The 15,812-nt window shown below is 44.7% G+C and overlaps 1 long non-coding RNA gene across 1 annotated transcript; it reads left to right on the top strand.

The window, feature by feature from the left end:
• Positions 1–1,459: 1,459 nt before the first annotated feature.
• On the top strand, positions 1,460–6,079 carry LOC132683597 (uncharacterized). Its single transcript, XR_009612304.3, has 2 exons — positions 1,460–3,253; positions 5,094–6,079. It is a non-coding gene; the product is annotated as an uncharacterized LOC132683597 (long non-coding RNA).
• The last annotated feature ends 9,733 nt before the right edge of the window (positions 6,080–15,812 follow it).

Raw genomic sequence — 15,812 nt, 5'->3', positions numbered from 1 at the left:
CATCTTTAGAATAAACACACCCAGCTTGGAATGGAATGAAAAACCAAGAGTTATATAACAGGAATGCTAGGCTTTTTATATCTTTATAATCATTCTTTAGATTTATATTCATAGTCTCCCCCTGGGTAGAATTTACTGATTCTCATAAAAAGTTTTACCTAAAAAAAAAGATTTAAGAATTTCTTTCAAGGGTGAGTAACTCAGAGAGGTCAAATCAGTAGAATTATATTTGCTTCCTAAATTATATAGCTTTTAATACTTATGTTTAAAGGAAGGAATAAGCTGTTGAAAAAGATGAGCACATTAAATCCAAAATAAGTAGAAGAAAGGAAGCACAAAATTAATGGTATTAAAAATAAAGTTACAAAGCCAAAAGTTGGTTCTTTGAAAAGATTAACAAAATTAAAGCTCTAGGAAACCTAGATGAGAAAAGAAAAAGCACAAATTCTTATCAGGAATGAGATGGGGGATGTTATTATAGATCTTACAGAAATTAAAAGGATAATAAGGAATATAATGGGCAACTTTTTTTTTTTTTAATTATGGGCAACTTTAAACCAATAAATTAGATGAAATCAACAAATTCCTTAAAAAATAAAGCTTGCTAAAACTGATACAAGATGAAATAGAAAATTTGAGTAGCCTTATACCAAATAAATTTATTATAAAAAATATTCCTACAGAAGAAAACTCCAGGTCCTTGTGGCTTTATTGATGAGTTTTCTCAAACACTTAAAGAAGAAAAAACTTTCATTCTACATAAACTTTCAGAAAATAGGGAAAAAGGGAATACTTGCTTCCCATTTTTTTAAATGAGGGGCACCTAGGTGGCTTAGTTGGTTAACTTCAGCTCAGGTCATGATCTCACAGCTTGTGAGTTCAAGCCCTGCATTGAGCTCTGGGCTGACAGCTCAGAGCCTGGAGCCTGCTTCGGATTCTCTGTCTCCTTTTCTCTCTCTCTGCCCCTCCCCAGCTCGTGCTCGCTCTCTTTCTCGAAAATAAATAAACATTAAAAAAAATTTTAATGAGAAAAGCATTATTACCACAGTACCAAAACCGGCCAAAGATACCTGGAGAAAAAGTGATATATCAATATACGTCATAAACATAGATGCAGAAATTGCTAAACTATTAGCTAATTTGACACAGCAGTATGTAAAGAGCATAATATGTCATGATCAAGTAGAGTTTATCTCAGAATGCAAGGTTGGTTTAACATTAAAAGTTAATTACTGGGGCGCCTGGGTGGCGCAGTCGGTTAAGCGTCCGACTTCAGCCAGGTCACAATCTCGCGGTCCGTGAGTTCGAGCCCCGCGTCAGGCTCTGGGCTGATGGCTCGGAGCCTGGAGCCTGTTTCCGATTCTGTGTCTCCCTCTCTCTCTGCCCCTCCCCCGTTCATGCTCTGTCTCTCTCTGTCCCAAAAATAAATAAAAAACGTTGAAAAAAAAAAAAAAAAAGTTAATTACTGTAATCCATCATATTAACAGAATAAATAAAGACCATTTTCATACATGTAGAAAAAGCATTCGGCAAGATTCAACACTGACTTATTATTTAAAACTCTCAGCAAACTAAGTGCTCTCTTCGGCAGCACGTATACTAAAACTCTCAGCAAACTAGGAAAAGAAGGAAACTTAATTTGATAAAGGGCATCTGTGGAAACCTACAGCTAACATACCTAATGTTGGAAAAGTTAAGCCCATCACTGGACAACTGCCTGTCAGACAATATATGTTCCCATTTCTCCCTCTTCTACCTTTGCTGAGGTTCCTCCAGTTTTTACCCCAACCTTTCTGCAACTATCGCCATCCCCTGTTGGTTCCTGTGCTCATTGCCGAGGTCTTTCTCAGTATTTGAACTGTGAAGCAGATGAATGCCCCATCTGTGAAGCTCAGTATGTTCGCCAGGTAAGCAGTCCCAAGGTCAGAAGGTTTGGGGAATCTTGATTCAGCAGATAATTATAAAATCCATCCCCAGATGAAGGTGAAACTAGTTGATTCAGCAGCAAAGAGCCCAAATGAATAAAATATTCCCTTCATGTACTTATGTGATAGAAACACCATTCAGCAGAAGACAAGGAGAAATTCCTAAATATTCAGTGCTAAAGCCTTCATTTTAGAGGATATAGCTTCAATTGCATCAAATCAGAGCTATCAGAGCTGAAACAGGCACAGTGCAGTGATGTGGCTTGCCCAAGATCCCACAGCTAGTAACTGGTAGAGGCAGAGTTTGACCTCACGTAGCATGCATCCAGAGCCTGGTACTTGTTGAGGCTTTTCCCTTTTGGAGGAGTAGGGGACTTTAGATGTCAACATACCTGGAAGAGAACCTCTGGGACAGACCCATGAGGGTGGGGGAGGGGTGGAAAAGGTAACTTTCATGATGCTCAAACTGCGAGATACTTGACAAGAAAATGTCTTGGGTACTACGGGGAATGGGAGAGGAAGAGAGAACAGAATGAAGTGGGCTGTGGGGGAAATACTAGACTAGTTCTCCAACTTGAATGTGTTTGTGAATCACTTGGGAATCTAGTTAAAGCACAGGCTCTGTTTCAGTAGTTTGGAGTGGAGCCTCACTGCATTTCTAACAAGCTCCCAGATAATGTCAGCGCTACAGGTCAAACTGAGTAGTGAGTGTTAAAGAATATATACATAAGTATAAAATATGAATCATAACTAGCTTTTAAGCTAATGGCCTGGCCAAACCAAGGGCCATTTATTTATAGTTATTTAGCAAATACAAAAATTTATACAAAAGTTGTACAAAAAATTAGGCAATACCAGTTTCTTAGTTCAGTTCCAAGTTTACAAGTTGATATCAGAAGCTAAATTTAAAACATGTGAAGCTTTAATAAAGATGAGTAGATGGGTAATGATCAAAAATTAAGACTGAAACAATAACAATAGTATTAATGAGGGTGAGAGACTTCTTGTTAAATACAGTCATTTAGACATGGGTCTATCTTTGTGCCTTTAAAAAATTCCTCTAAAATGACAATAAGGAGGTGTTTTTGTTTTTGTTTTTGTCTGTAAAGTACCATTCAGGACAAAGAGAACAGAAGAAAATAACAACTGTGTACAATAAGTGTTCACAAAATTTTGGAAGATAAAAAGATGGAGGAGGTGCTAATTGACTTAAAAAAAATGGTGGCTGCTGAAACTTACATGCCAGTGGCTGGGACTACTAATAAGCAAGCTAACTGACACAGTCGAATCCCAGAAAGACTCAGGAATTAGACGAAACAGGCATACTGGTAAGAAGGAATAGGTGTGAGGTTAAAAAGGGTGGGGAAAGGATTGGTTGAAAGTCTGTACCAGGAAGAATTAGATTATATGTGGAATCTAAAAAACAAAGCAAACAAAAAATAGAAACAGACCCATATATACAGTGAACTGATTGATGGTTGTCAGAGGGGAGACAAGTGGGGTGATGGGCAAGATGGGTGAAGGTGAGTGGGAGATACAGGCTTCCAGTTATGGAAAAAATAAGTCACAAATAGTAACAGGAAAACAGTTAATATACAAAGAATTGCCCTCACAATAGCATCAGGCTTCTCTGTAAAGCAAAATTTGTTAGATGCCAGAAAAAAATAGAGTGATGCATTCAGAATTCTGAAGAAAAATGATAGCCAATTGGATGGCCAAACTGTCAATCATGTGTGAGGCAGAACAAAGACATTTTTGAATATGCAGTCTCAAAAAATTACTTTCCTGGGACGCCTGGGTGGCTCAGTTGGCTGAGTGTCTGACTTCGGCTAAGGTCATGATCTCATGGTCTGTGAGTTTGAGCCCTGAGTCGGGCTGGTGCTAACAGTTCAAAGCCTGCAGCCTGCTTTGGATTCTGTGTCTCCCTCTCTGCCCCTCCCCCCACTCGTGCTCTGTCTCTTTCTGTCTCTCAAAAATGAATAAACATTAAAAATAATAAAAAAAAAAAAGCATTAAAAAAAAATAATAATAAAAAAAATAAAAATAATAAAAAAAAATAATAAAAAAAAATAATAAAAACAAAATAAAAAAATAAATAATAAAAAAATAACAAAAAAATAATAAAAAAATTCCCTTCCTATGCACCCTTTCTCAAGAAGCTATTAGAAGATGTGCTTCCCCAAAACAGGAGCATAGACCAAAAATCAGGAAGCCATGAGATACAGAAAACAGGAGATCCAACATAAAAGAGAGATGAAAGGTATGCCCAGTGTATGATGAAAAGGAATCCTGGAAAGGCACTGTCCAGAGTGGAGTCAAAGTCGGGGGATCCCGGGGGAAGATCACCTGGAAAAAAGTCAGAATTGTAGGCTTAGGTAAAGAGTTGACAAATGTAGAATATTGTATTTGGAGGCTGTTTGAGTGGGACGATGTAGCCATAGATAGAAAAGTAAGCAATAGGGGCTCCTGGGTGGCTTAGTCGGTTGAGCGTCCGACTTTGGCTCAGGTCACGATCTCACGTTCCGTGAGTTCGAGCCCTGCGTTGGGCTCTGTGCTGACAGCTCGGAGCCTGGAGCCTGCTTCAGATTCTGTGTCTCCCACTCTCTCTGCCCCTCCCCTGCCCATGCTGTGTCTCTCTCTGTCTCAAAAATAAATTTAAAAAAAGAAAAATTAAAAAAAAAAAGTAAGCAATAAAAAACACAAGGCTATTATAATATTCAAGAGAAAAGGAACTGTTTTACACAAAAAGAATTATAATCAGAATTTACTACATGGCTCTGCAGTTAAAAATATTGCATAACTATAATAATGGAAACATAACAATCACCTCATCCAAACACACGATAACAACTGTAGTAGAGGGCTGGTCAGGGAGGCCCCTGGGTGGCTCAGTTGGTTGAGCCTCCAACTTTGGCTCAGGTCATGACTTTGTGGTCGTGGGTTCAAGCCCCGCATTGGGTTCTGTGCTGAACAGCTCAGAGCCTGGAGCCTGCTTCAGATTCTCTCTCTCTGCCCCTACCCTGCTGGTGCTCTGTCTCTCTCTCTCAAAAATGAATAAACATTTAAAATTTTTAATTAAAAAAAATTCCAAATAGTGCTGTAGGCATGAAAAGTTGTGTCCTTCCTCTCTCATTTCCCATCCCTCTGTCTCCCTGTTTTTCTCCACAGGGGTAACCACTGCTGTGGAAACGAGAGCCTACTGTACGTATTTAACATCTTGATGACTGTTCCATGTCAATACATACGCCTCCACCTCTTTTTTGGCCACAAGGTATCCATAGAGACCATAATGTATGGTTTGAAGGATCCTTCTAAACGGTTAGCACCCAGAAGTAAGTATGACCCTCCAGAGGTCAGCCCAACGTGAGCAGGGCACAGGAAGACTGCTCAGGGCTGGTGATTAGGCATCACTCACTTCCTGTCAGAAAGCTAAAGACCACTGTGTGAATCGGGGATCTTCACTGCTTCCCTTATACCTCAAAATTCTCCAGAGCCAAATAATTTGCCTTTGCTACACACACACGCGCACGCGCGCACACACACATGCACACACACACACACACACACACACACGAAGAGAGAAATCAGTGTTCTCTAGATCTGTATCTGTAGGTAGATTTATAGATATAGACACACACACACACACACACACACACACACACACACGGAGGATTGGCTTCTCACTGGGGCTTATTAGCATATCAAAATGTTGACCCAACCTGAGGGAAACAAACACTCTTGTGTTGATTAAGGAGGTGACTGAAGAACTCCCCTATTTCTTCCTGTCCCTGTGGCAGCCTCTTGTGACATCTCATTCCTGTTGCATAACCCAGCAGGCTCAGGGCCTCCCACCTCTGTTTCCTTCCACCTCAGAGCAGCCCTGGAAAATCAATGGAAGGGACTATATCCCCTGATTAAGAACTTGCTTGCTTGGGGCACCTGGGTGGCTCAGTCGGTTAAGCAGCTGACTTCAGCTCAGGTCATGATCTCACAGTCCGTGAGTCTGAGCCCCGCGTCGGGCTCTGTGCTGACAGCCCAGAGCCTGGAGCCCGCTTCAGATTCTGTGTCTCCCTCTCTCTGACCCTCCCCTGTTCATGCTCTGTCTCTCCCTGTCTCAAAAATAAATAAACTTTAAAAAAACAACAACAAAAAAACCCCACAAAACTTGCTTGCTTGACCCTTAACATAGACTCAGCTCTTTCTGTGATTGGATCCCAGAATCTTCAGTTAGAAATGAGCTTAGAGATGATTTCTTCTATTTTAAAAATGAGGAAACAGGACCAGAGAGGGGAAGTGACTTGCTCACAGTAACACAGCAAGTGAGTGCAGATTGCTGACTTCTGGACAGGGTCCTTCCTTTGAGTATTTTCTTTCCATATTTGTCTCCTAATCTAACGGGGCTGTGTGGCTTGCCCAAGCCTCTCTGCCTATCACATTTCACCACATGGTCAATGGCCAGAGGGTGGGTGGGGGACTGAAAAAGGGAGAAAATGAGCCTTTACACCAGTGGTTTTGGTGGGGAGCACAGGAAAGCATTTGGCTGAAATGAAGGTTTGGGATAGACTGCATTTCAGCCATCCAGGGACTTTGGACAGTTACTGTTGCAAACACTCTAGAGTTCCCTCCTAAACATGAGCCTGTGTATGTGACACCTTGGTGCAGGAAGCCAATGATACCCGTGTTTAACAGGTGACCTGAGCCCCAGGGAACTATATGCGAGCTGGATCACACAGCATGGCCTAGACCAGGCCTGGGAGTCCTGGATCCCACTTTGCTTGGCCCAACCTCCAGAGAGGTCCTTAAAGGCTTTTGAGGGGTACCCATAGAGGATGGGCAGAGGGTTTCTTTAGTTGTTGGCAGAGCCTCAGGAGTCCTGTGACCTTCCCACCTGCTGTGAGTCACCAAGCCTGTCTGACACTTGAGCTCCCGGTGGCTTCTTTTCGGGCCCAGCTCATGTTCCTATCTGGGGGACATGCCCCAGCTTGGAGGTAACTGAAGACCCCTTTCTCCTATTAGAGATGGAAACTGAACCATAGCTTTTGGTGGGGCCCTGGATATTCATGACAGGGTCACTGCTTGGAAGCAGGCTAAGAGAACATGGTATTATGGAGAGCAAGGGATGCTTCTTGCAGTTCTCTAAAGTCAATTGTGTTTGTGTGCCTCAGAGCCCTTGGACCTGCTGCTTCTCCTGCCTGAGGTGGGCTCAGCTCCCAGCCCCATCTCCTTTATCTGGAGAACCATCCTCACAGACTCATTCCTCTTAGCCATAATCTCCTCTGGGAGATCTTCTCTCTGAGCTTCTAACCAAAAAGCCTCTGGCTCCTAAAATTCCCCATTCCTCCCCTGTCTTAGAATTTAGCATCAGGTACTGAAATTACTGGTTTCAATATGTGTGTGGCCAAGTTCTATAAATGACCCACGTGTGTTTGAAAAGAATACATCTTGTTTAGCTATAGTGTGCAGTGTGCCATGCAGGGCCATTATATTAAGCTTCTAAATTGTGGGGTTCAAGCCTTTTTTTCCTTAATTTTGTTTTTGTCTGCTTGATCTATCAATTATGGAGAAAGGTGTATTAAAATCTCCTACTTCCATGTAGGACTTGGCAATTTATCCTTATAATTTTGTCAGTTTATGTATGATACAAGTTGAAATCTTTTATTAGATGTATGCAGTCTTTTAATTTTTATATCTCTTAAAGATTTAAAAATATTTTAGAGAGAGAAAGCATGAGTAGGGGCCGGGGGCAGAGGGAGAGAGAGAGAATCTGCAGCAGGCTCCACACTCAGCACAGAGCCCAACACAGGGCTTGATCCCACAACCTTGGGATCATGACCTGAGCCAAAATCAAGAGTCAGACGCTCAACTGACTGAGCCCCCCAGGGGACCCAATTTTTATATCTTAATTGAAACCTTTATCAATATGTTATGATGCTCTGTTTTTAATTATATCCTGACTTGTCCCCCCCCCCCCCCCCACTTATGTAACGAGCATTTTTCCTTTGGAAACTTAAGGACACCTATAGATGCTACATATGGATAAACTATAATTTAGTGAACTTGTCCTCTATTATTAGGTATTTACTGTTTCCAATTTTTCACTTTTATAAATCACACTGTACTTAGCATCTTCATATACAATTATTTCAGATTATTTCCTCTATTCCTCTATTCCTAGTAGTGGAATTACAAAGTCATGGCGTATGAACATTTTAATGGCTTGTCATGTATGTTGTTTCTTCATAGCTGTTGGCCAAATTAGAATTTTCAATGCAAAGTCACCCAGTTGGCTCTCGTTAAACTATCTTTTCCTAAAATCCCTCAGTGTTTTTGGCTTCGTCTTTTTTGTCAATCAGGCATCCCCTATATTTGTGCACTTGGCAGACAATATATGTAATTGAGAACTTAAAATATCTCTGCTAAACATCGCCTGTTAGATTTGGCCCATCCCCTCCAACTTGCCAGTATCTCTTAGCCTCTGATTTGGCACTGACTGCCACCGACGTGGGGTCCATGTCTTCTGTAGCTTCACTCAAGTCCGGATGGAAGTGATGAAAACAGAACCCTATAAGGATATCGAGTTCTCTTCCAATAAGACTAATAGTTACAGTTTATTAAAGATTTACTAGGCACTAGGTACTACACATGCGTTAACTCATTGGATCATCACAACCACCACCCCCCACCCCCACCGCCACATAGTAGGTATTATGGTCACCATTTTAAGATGTGGACACTGAAATTCAGAGAGAAGAACTCTAACTGGTCACCCTGCTCTAAGCTAGTGGAGCCAGGATACCCACCCTGAACTCGGGTTCTGGCCTGCGACCAAACCGCCACAGCCCTCCTCTAGAGGAATCTACCACCAGGTGGCAGTATAGCCAACGAGCTCAGGAACTTCACTTGAGAGCTGAAATTAGCCACAAAACTGCATTTTTTCCCCATAAAAGCAGCACTGACTCTTATTGACATGCCTAAAACTAGATTATTCAATAAAATAAACATTAACCCAGCAGGCACATTCCTCGGGGTAAAAAGATAATAAAATAAACAGACCTTTGAACTTGGACCTTTCTAGCCTAGATTTCATCAATATAATTCCTTGGGGGAAAAGGTCTGTTCCTAACTCATCTGCACTTGGATGATTCTCTCCGATTTGCTGCCCACTCCATGCTGCCTTTACCCCACCCCCCCACCCCGCACTAATGCAGTCCCGCAGTAATCGCGGCTACAGGGCAGTCCTCCATTGGGAGAGCCTATCAGAATCTGGTTTAGAGAGGAGGCGTTCTCATCCGAGCCCTCCAAGGGGGTTCAGATAGTCCCGGTTTGGGGGGAAATCCCCGACTCAGAAGGGCGTGCCTCTTTCTGATCTAAGAGTCCACAAACCCCTCGCATTTCTTCCATCCTCCAGTCACAGTCTGAGATGTTCTGCCTCCTTAAAAAAGTAATTAAATAAATATTATTTTTTCTTTTTACAGTTCTTGAACAAGCATGAGGGTTTTTGCTCTCTGATTTCCCCCTCTTGATCAACAGCATATTTGAACACAAACACATGCTCATTTTGTCGAACTGTACTATATTTCAACAGAAATAGAACATAAATAGGATGTTGTTAACATTCCACTACACACTGGTTCTGCCTGGATGGTCCCGGGTTGAGCTCAAAGCCGCTCCCAGTGGAGTCCTTGGCTGTGAGCTGACGACCTCCTAGGGCTTGGGGAGGGTCTCTCTGCATCATCCCAGGCTGTACTGGAGTTAGGGACCTCCGGGAAGGGGTGGAAAGCTGGGGGGTGGGTGAACTAGGAGAAGCTGGGGTGGGGGGAGGGAGGGCGGTTTGGGGGCCGTAGGCTGCAATCCAAGGGTTCTGAAGTGGAGTTTCAGGCCTGGTTTGACTCCTGGCTCCACCTTTAACAAGTTCTGTGATTTCTGGTAAGTTATCTAAGTTTGCTGAACCTCAGTTTCTCAGTGCAAAGTGTGGGTACATATAGCACCTACTGTGCCGAAATGTTGTATTAGATAAAGTAATGCACATCAAGTGCTTAGCACAGTGCCCAGCTCGTGCTGTCCTAAGTGCTCAGTAATGTTGGCTATTGTTTGGTTTAAGTAAAGAATCAGAGACAGCTCATGAAATCATGGACCACTACTGCTCATGGGCCCACAGACACCATCATAGTTTGTGCTATGGTCTGAATGTTTGTGTCCCCCCGAATTTATATGTTGAAGTACTAATGCCCAGTGGGATGGTATCAGGAGGTGAGGCCTTTGGTCCCGAGGGTGGAGCCCTCATGAATGGGATTAGTGCTCCTATAAAAGACCCCACAGAGCTTCCTCCCCTGCTCTGCCAGGCAAGTACACAGTAGTCTGGTAGTCTGCTACCCTGAAGGAAGAGGGTCTTCACCGGAATCCAACCATTCTGGCCCCCAGAGCTGTAAGAAATAAATTTCTGTTGTTTATAAGCCACCTAGTCTGTGGTATTTGTTCTAACAGCTTGAAAGGAGTAGGAGAGTCTAATTTTCTTAAATAACTAAGTGTCTTGCTTTATCAGCTTGAATGAAAATAAGGAGCTATTTTTTAAGGTCTGAGTAAGTGATTCCAAGCAGCCACCATACTACTAACTAATGATGTTTTCCTATTATTTGTCAAATATACTTCAAATTTTTTTAAATGTTTATTCGTTTTTGGGAGAGAGAGAGAGACAGATCATGAGCAGGGGAGGGTCAGAGAGAGACGGAGACTCAGAATATGAAGCAGGCTTCAAGCTGTCAGCACAGAGCCCAACGTGGGGCTTGAACCCATGAACCACGAGATCCATGACCTGAGCCGAAGTCGATGCTTAACTGACTGAGCCACCCAGGCGCCCCTGTCAAATATACCCAGTCAAATATACTTCAATAAAGCTTTTTAAAAATTGTTTAAATTTAGTTTTTGACTTTTAAAATTTATTATTTTTTAAAGAGAGAGCACAAGAAGGGGAGGGGCAGAGAGAGAGGGAGAGAGAGAATCCCAAGCAGGCTCCACACTGAGCACAGAGCCTGACGTGGGGCTCAAACTCACGAACCGTGAGTGGCCTGGGCTGAAACCAAGAGTTGGATGCTTGACCAACTGAGCTACCCCCAGGTACCCCCTTCAATAAAGCTTTTAAAAAATAAATTTTTAAGTTAAAAATTTTTAAAAAGCATCCAACCGATAATCAATCTAGAGATCCCTGGGTGCTTCCTAGTCATGGTCACTTCACCTCTGAGAAGATACAAATAGGTCAAAAGGGCCCTTCTTCATGTGGCTGCTGCTGAGAAAGCAGGTACCTAGCAGTGCAAGGCCATGTCCACTCAGGAAGCTCCTGGGCCTCTGAGGCCTGCCTCCCATGCTGCAGGTGTGTCTCAGGGCTCAAGACTGGGTAGAAGACTCCTCTCTCCGCAGGGTTATGGTCAGCCTCCGGCCAGCCTGGGCTCCCATGGAGATGGTGTTTTAGAGACTGAGCTCTTTGAACTTATCCGCGTACAGGCTCTCTTCAGCCGGTGCTAGCTTCCCCCATAGCTCATGAAGAGCAGCTCACCTTGAAGCTGGAGGCTGGGGCTCACTGCACTTGCTAGCAAAAAAAAAAAAAAAAAAAAAGGCAGCCCAGTGATGCTATGAACCTTCCTCCCGCTCCTAGCCAGGATCAACTTGCCCTCATCATCAGAGCTTCTCCCTGTCCTCCCAAAACCCAAGTCGGATCCCTAAAACTCCAGAGGAAGTCCTTTCTCTCCCAGTCCCTAGGGCCACCATCATTCCTGCCCATTTCCTTCAGGAGAAACTAGCATCCTGCTGCCCCTGTGTTTTGATGAGGAAATTGAAGCCTGAGAGAGGGGAGTGGCCCAGGACACGCAGCTGGTCAGTGGGCTCAGCCCACGTGTCCTGATGCCCAGCTTAGAACCCTTTCCCCAAACCATAATGGGCCTAGGTTAGAATGGTGAAATTGGGAGGGAGAGAGAAGGGTCAGGGGTCAGGGGTCAGGAGCAGTTTAGTTAAGTCAGTACTGCAGAGTGTTGTGCGGGCAGTTGAGTTTGCAGTTGGTGGGGTGGAAGTGACGAGGGGCCTGCTGGATGCTGGTTTTCATTTTTAGTAGGAACTTCCCTCAAGAGTTCCTCAAGAGTTGTGCAATTAGGTGCCTAATGAATCAGAAACACTTTTTTGAGGATTAGAAGGAAATACCCAGCACTGGTTTATGGGCTATAGGGCTGTTTAAAAACCAAAACCAAAACCATGAAGTCTGGGGACTGTGAATTCCACTCATTTGCATATGAGCTGCCATTAACTTGTAGATTGAATTTGGGGCCCTAACAAGGCGCACATAAAATTAAATTAACTAATTAGTGCAAATGTCTACAACTGCTCTCAGGACAATTACTCAATGAGGGAGCAGTGAGAACCTAGAACCTTTGAAAAATCAGGCCCTTCTTTTCCCAGGCAGCTTTATAAATGCGGAGTTGCAAAAAGCACAGAGACAGAAAAGGCACCAACACCACCCCAGAAGCCCGCAAGCTGTCGGGTGGGGTCAACACACCAGAGACCACCCTGTCCCGATCTGGTAAGGCCTGACCTCCCTACACTGCAGACCCTAGATCCCCTCTTCACGACACTCTTCTTTATTGAAGCCGGGAGCAGCTCGGCATCAAGGTGCTTGGGTACAGGTGGGCAGCCCGTAGGGACATTGGCTCCAGTTTGGAGCTTCTTGGGGTCAAAGCGTGAGGCATCCCAGCTGCTCGGAGCACTTCATCACAGACCTGTGAGAAGAAATCTGGGGAAGACAGCTGTTGCCCCTCCTTCCACATTAAGGCAGTGGGTCCCAGTGTGGCCCCTGGACTGGTACCCTCCAGGTGAGTCTGAGGTGTGTTTGAGGTAAGGAGCTGGCCCTAAGACTTCCTGGGACCGTACTAGCTTTGTGGCTGAGCGTGTGGATGTTCCATAGACAGGCCTGTGCTCCAGTTCTGGCTTTGGGTGGATGGGACTAGGGTGAGGCCACTGGACACCTCTTGTAAGGCATAGATTGTAAGAAGGCCCTGCTTCTCTGGACCTTGCAAGCAGTTCAGCACCTGAGAAAGAGGTGCACCCTGGCACCAGTCCCCTTGATGGCCTCACCCTAGTCCCAGCCTGGTAGGTATGCAAATTTGAACCTTACAGAACTCAGTTCTGGTTCTTTTGGTCTGGGATGGAGCCTGGGAATATGCATGTGTGTCATTTATGGAGTTGAGTTAGTCTGATCATCAGCTGGACTTGGAGATTACTGGCTTCACTTCTCTGAACATCAATTTTCTGGTCAAACAGGGTAAGAGTATCCTTCCCACGGGGTTGTTGTGGGGAATAAACAAGATAATGCATGTAAAGAGCACTTTGTGTCAGCCTAGCATTCAGTAAGCACCCAACAATGATGGTGAGGGAGGAGTTCCTTGGGGTGCCGGTGGGAGGGTGGGAGGGTTCACCCCAGCAATTGTGTGCCCTATCTCTCTTCTGACTGGAGTTCATCCATCCTGACTGGAGGACCTCCTCCTCCCTGAGGGGGAGGGGGTTGTGGTGCCTGTGTTAACCCCATCCTTGCCAGGAGTCTGGTTACAGACTCTGGCGATAGGACACAGGATGGTCTGGACACCCTCTGGAAGAGGAGCTTCAGGTTGTCCCATACAGTGACATTCTGCGGCAGCAGGCTCTCCCCTGAGCCCAGGGAGGAAAGGCAGTGTGACTGTTTACTTAAAGTAAACAGGAGTCAAAATGAAAGGAGAAAGGGGACAGACAGTTGTGGAAGACCAACTAAGTGCAGCTGCGCTTATAGTCTGTCTCATGAAATTGTCCCAAGAACCGGAGAAGTAGGTAGTATTATCTTCCACATTTACAGATGAAGAAACTGAGATGCAGAGAAGTTAAAGCTGTTCCAGACCTCAAGTTTTTTGCCTCATGTGGTGATGTTCAAACCGTGCTCTGTGGAACCCAGGCCATTTATGTCACTTTGGGGGCCATTATAGGGGCAAGGAAGGGACCCAGCCCCAGCTTGGACCCCCACTCTCTCTTCAGCTGTCGCATAGCCTTTAACTGGTTTGGGCCCTGAAATAAGATTCTTCCAGGGTTTCCTGGCTGACAAACATGTTGAAAAGATCACTGCCCTGCACCATCCGTCTTCCTGCAGACTTTCAGGTGTCAGTATATGCCCCAGGCAATCCCAGACTCAGTGCCACATGATCTGAACATGACGTTCTTCAGGCCTCGGCTTAAACTGGGGGAGTTAATGTGAAAGATACTAGACATCTAAGTTAATGTGAGACAGAATTCCCATATGTCTTGAATTTACAAAGAAATTTGAAGAACTAGTTCCACCTCTCTTGGACTCCTCAGACAGATCAGAGATACGAAAATGGTTTAGTGTGTGGGGAGAGAGGATGGTTTGCAAAGAGATTTCCTCAGAGAGCTCTGCTGTCACGCTGAATCCCCCAACTTGACCACGTGGGAAGGAAAGGGGTGCCATCTACTTCACCTCCAACCTAGTCGGAAAGGCTTCTGTGGGGCTTACCAAGTGTTTCAGTTACCTATTGCTGTGAGAGAGACCACCACAAAAACCAGTGCCTTCAAACAACTATAATCATTGATTGGTTCAAAATTTTAGAATGTGGGCCAGGCTGAATGTGGACAGTTTGTCTGCTCTGAATGGTGTCAGCTCCAAAGTGACTCACTCATCTGGCTGGCAAGCTGGCACTGACTGATGACTGGGAGTTCAACTGGGATTGTTGGCCAAGGGGTATGGTTCTTCTCTATGTGGCTTCCTGGGCTTCCTCATAGCATGGAGGCTAGGTGCCAACAGAGAGGAAGAGGAAGGTGCCAGTCCTCTTAAAGGATGGGCCCGGGACCAGCAGAGTTCCTTCCAGCACACACGGTTGGGTAAGCAGTCACAAGCTAGCTTAGATTCAAGGGGTAGAGTAATAGATTCCTCTTCTTGATAGCTGGGTGGGCGTGCATATAAAGGAAGGGCAGGAATGGATGGTGGCCATTTTCGGAGAGGGCAACCAAACCACAAGACCTCTGGAGTTGAGGGGGTGTGTGGAACCTGGTAGCTGTTGCCCTTTTCTGGAGTAGGTTGGACTTGCACTGATTCAGGGCTTTGGGGGCAGAGCCAGGAGCTTGCTGGTATCTTAGGATCATTCTGGACTTCACTGGAGCCAAGGGAAGTGTGAGTGTTTCCCAAGGATCAGAAGTAGACTAAGCAGAGGAGTGAGCCCATGGGGCCTGAGCAAGAAGCTCAAAGTAAGATATCATGAGTGGCCACCCAGAAAACAGATGCATCATGTGTATCGAGGGAACTATGGGAGGAAGGTCCTAAGTGTGGGAGTCTTGAGCAATCCATAAAAGCATACATAACAGAAATTCTGCTCTAACCCTGTCTGCCCTGAGAGTACAAAGCTGCCATGTAGCATGTGACTAGGCCCCTTTACCTCCTCTCCTGCCCTTTCCCCTCATCTGGTGATGATGGGAACAGCCACTGTGAGGTGGGGACATGAGGGGTACTGGTTGAAGGAAGAAGCCTTTCCCAGAGACGCACCAGCTTCTGTGAGAGGGGAGAGACTCTGTTGTTTTTTTTTTCAATGTTTATTTATTTATTTTGAGAGAGAGAGAGTGTGTGCACCAGTGGGGGAGGGGCAGAGAGAGAGAGGGAGAGAGAGAATCCCAAGCAGGCTCTGCTGTCAGGGCAGCAGAGCCCTACATGGGGCTCGATCCCAGGAGCCATGAGATCATGACCTGAGCCGAAATCCAGAGTGAGGCGCTTAACCAACTGAGCCACCCAGGTGCCCCGAGAAGACTCTATTTTAAATGAAGACTGAAGAGTGACTAATATATAACCACTGAATGATGTTGCCTCTCACAACTAAA

The sequence above is a fragment of the Panthera onca genome, chromosome C2 (assembly GCF_046562875.1).
Source record: "Panthera onca isolate mPanOnc1 chromosome C2, mPanOnc1 haplotype 2, whole genome shotgun sequence".
NCBI lineage: Eukaryota > Metazoa > Chordata > Mammalia > Carnivora > Felidae > Panthera > Panthera onca.
The sequence above is the reverse complement of the archived record's forward strand: the minus strand, read 5'-3'. Positions and strand labels throughout refer to the sequence as shown.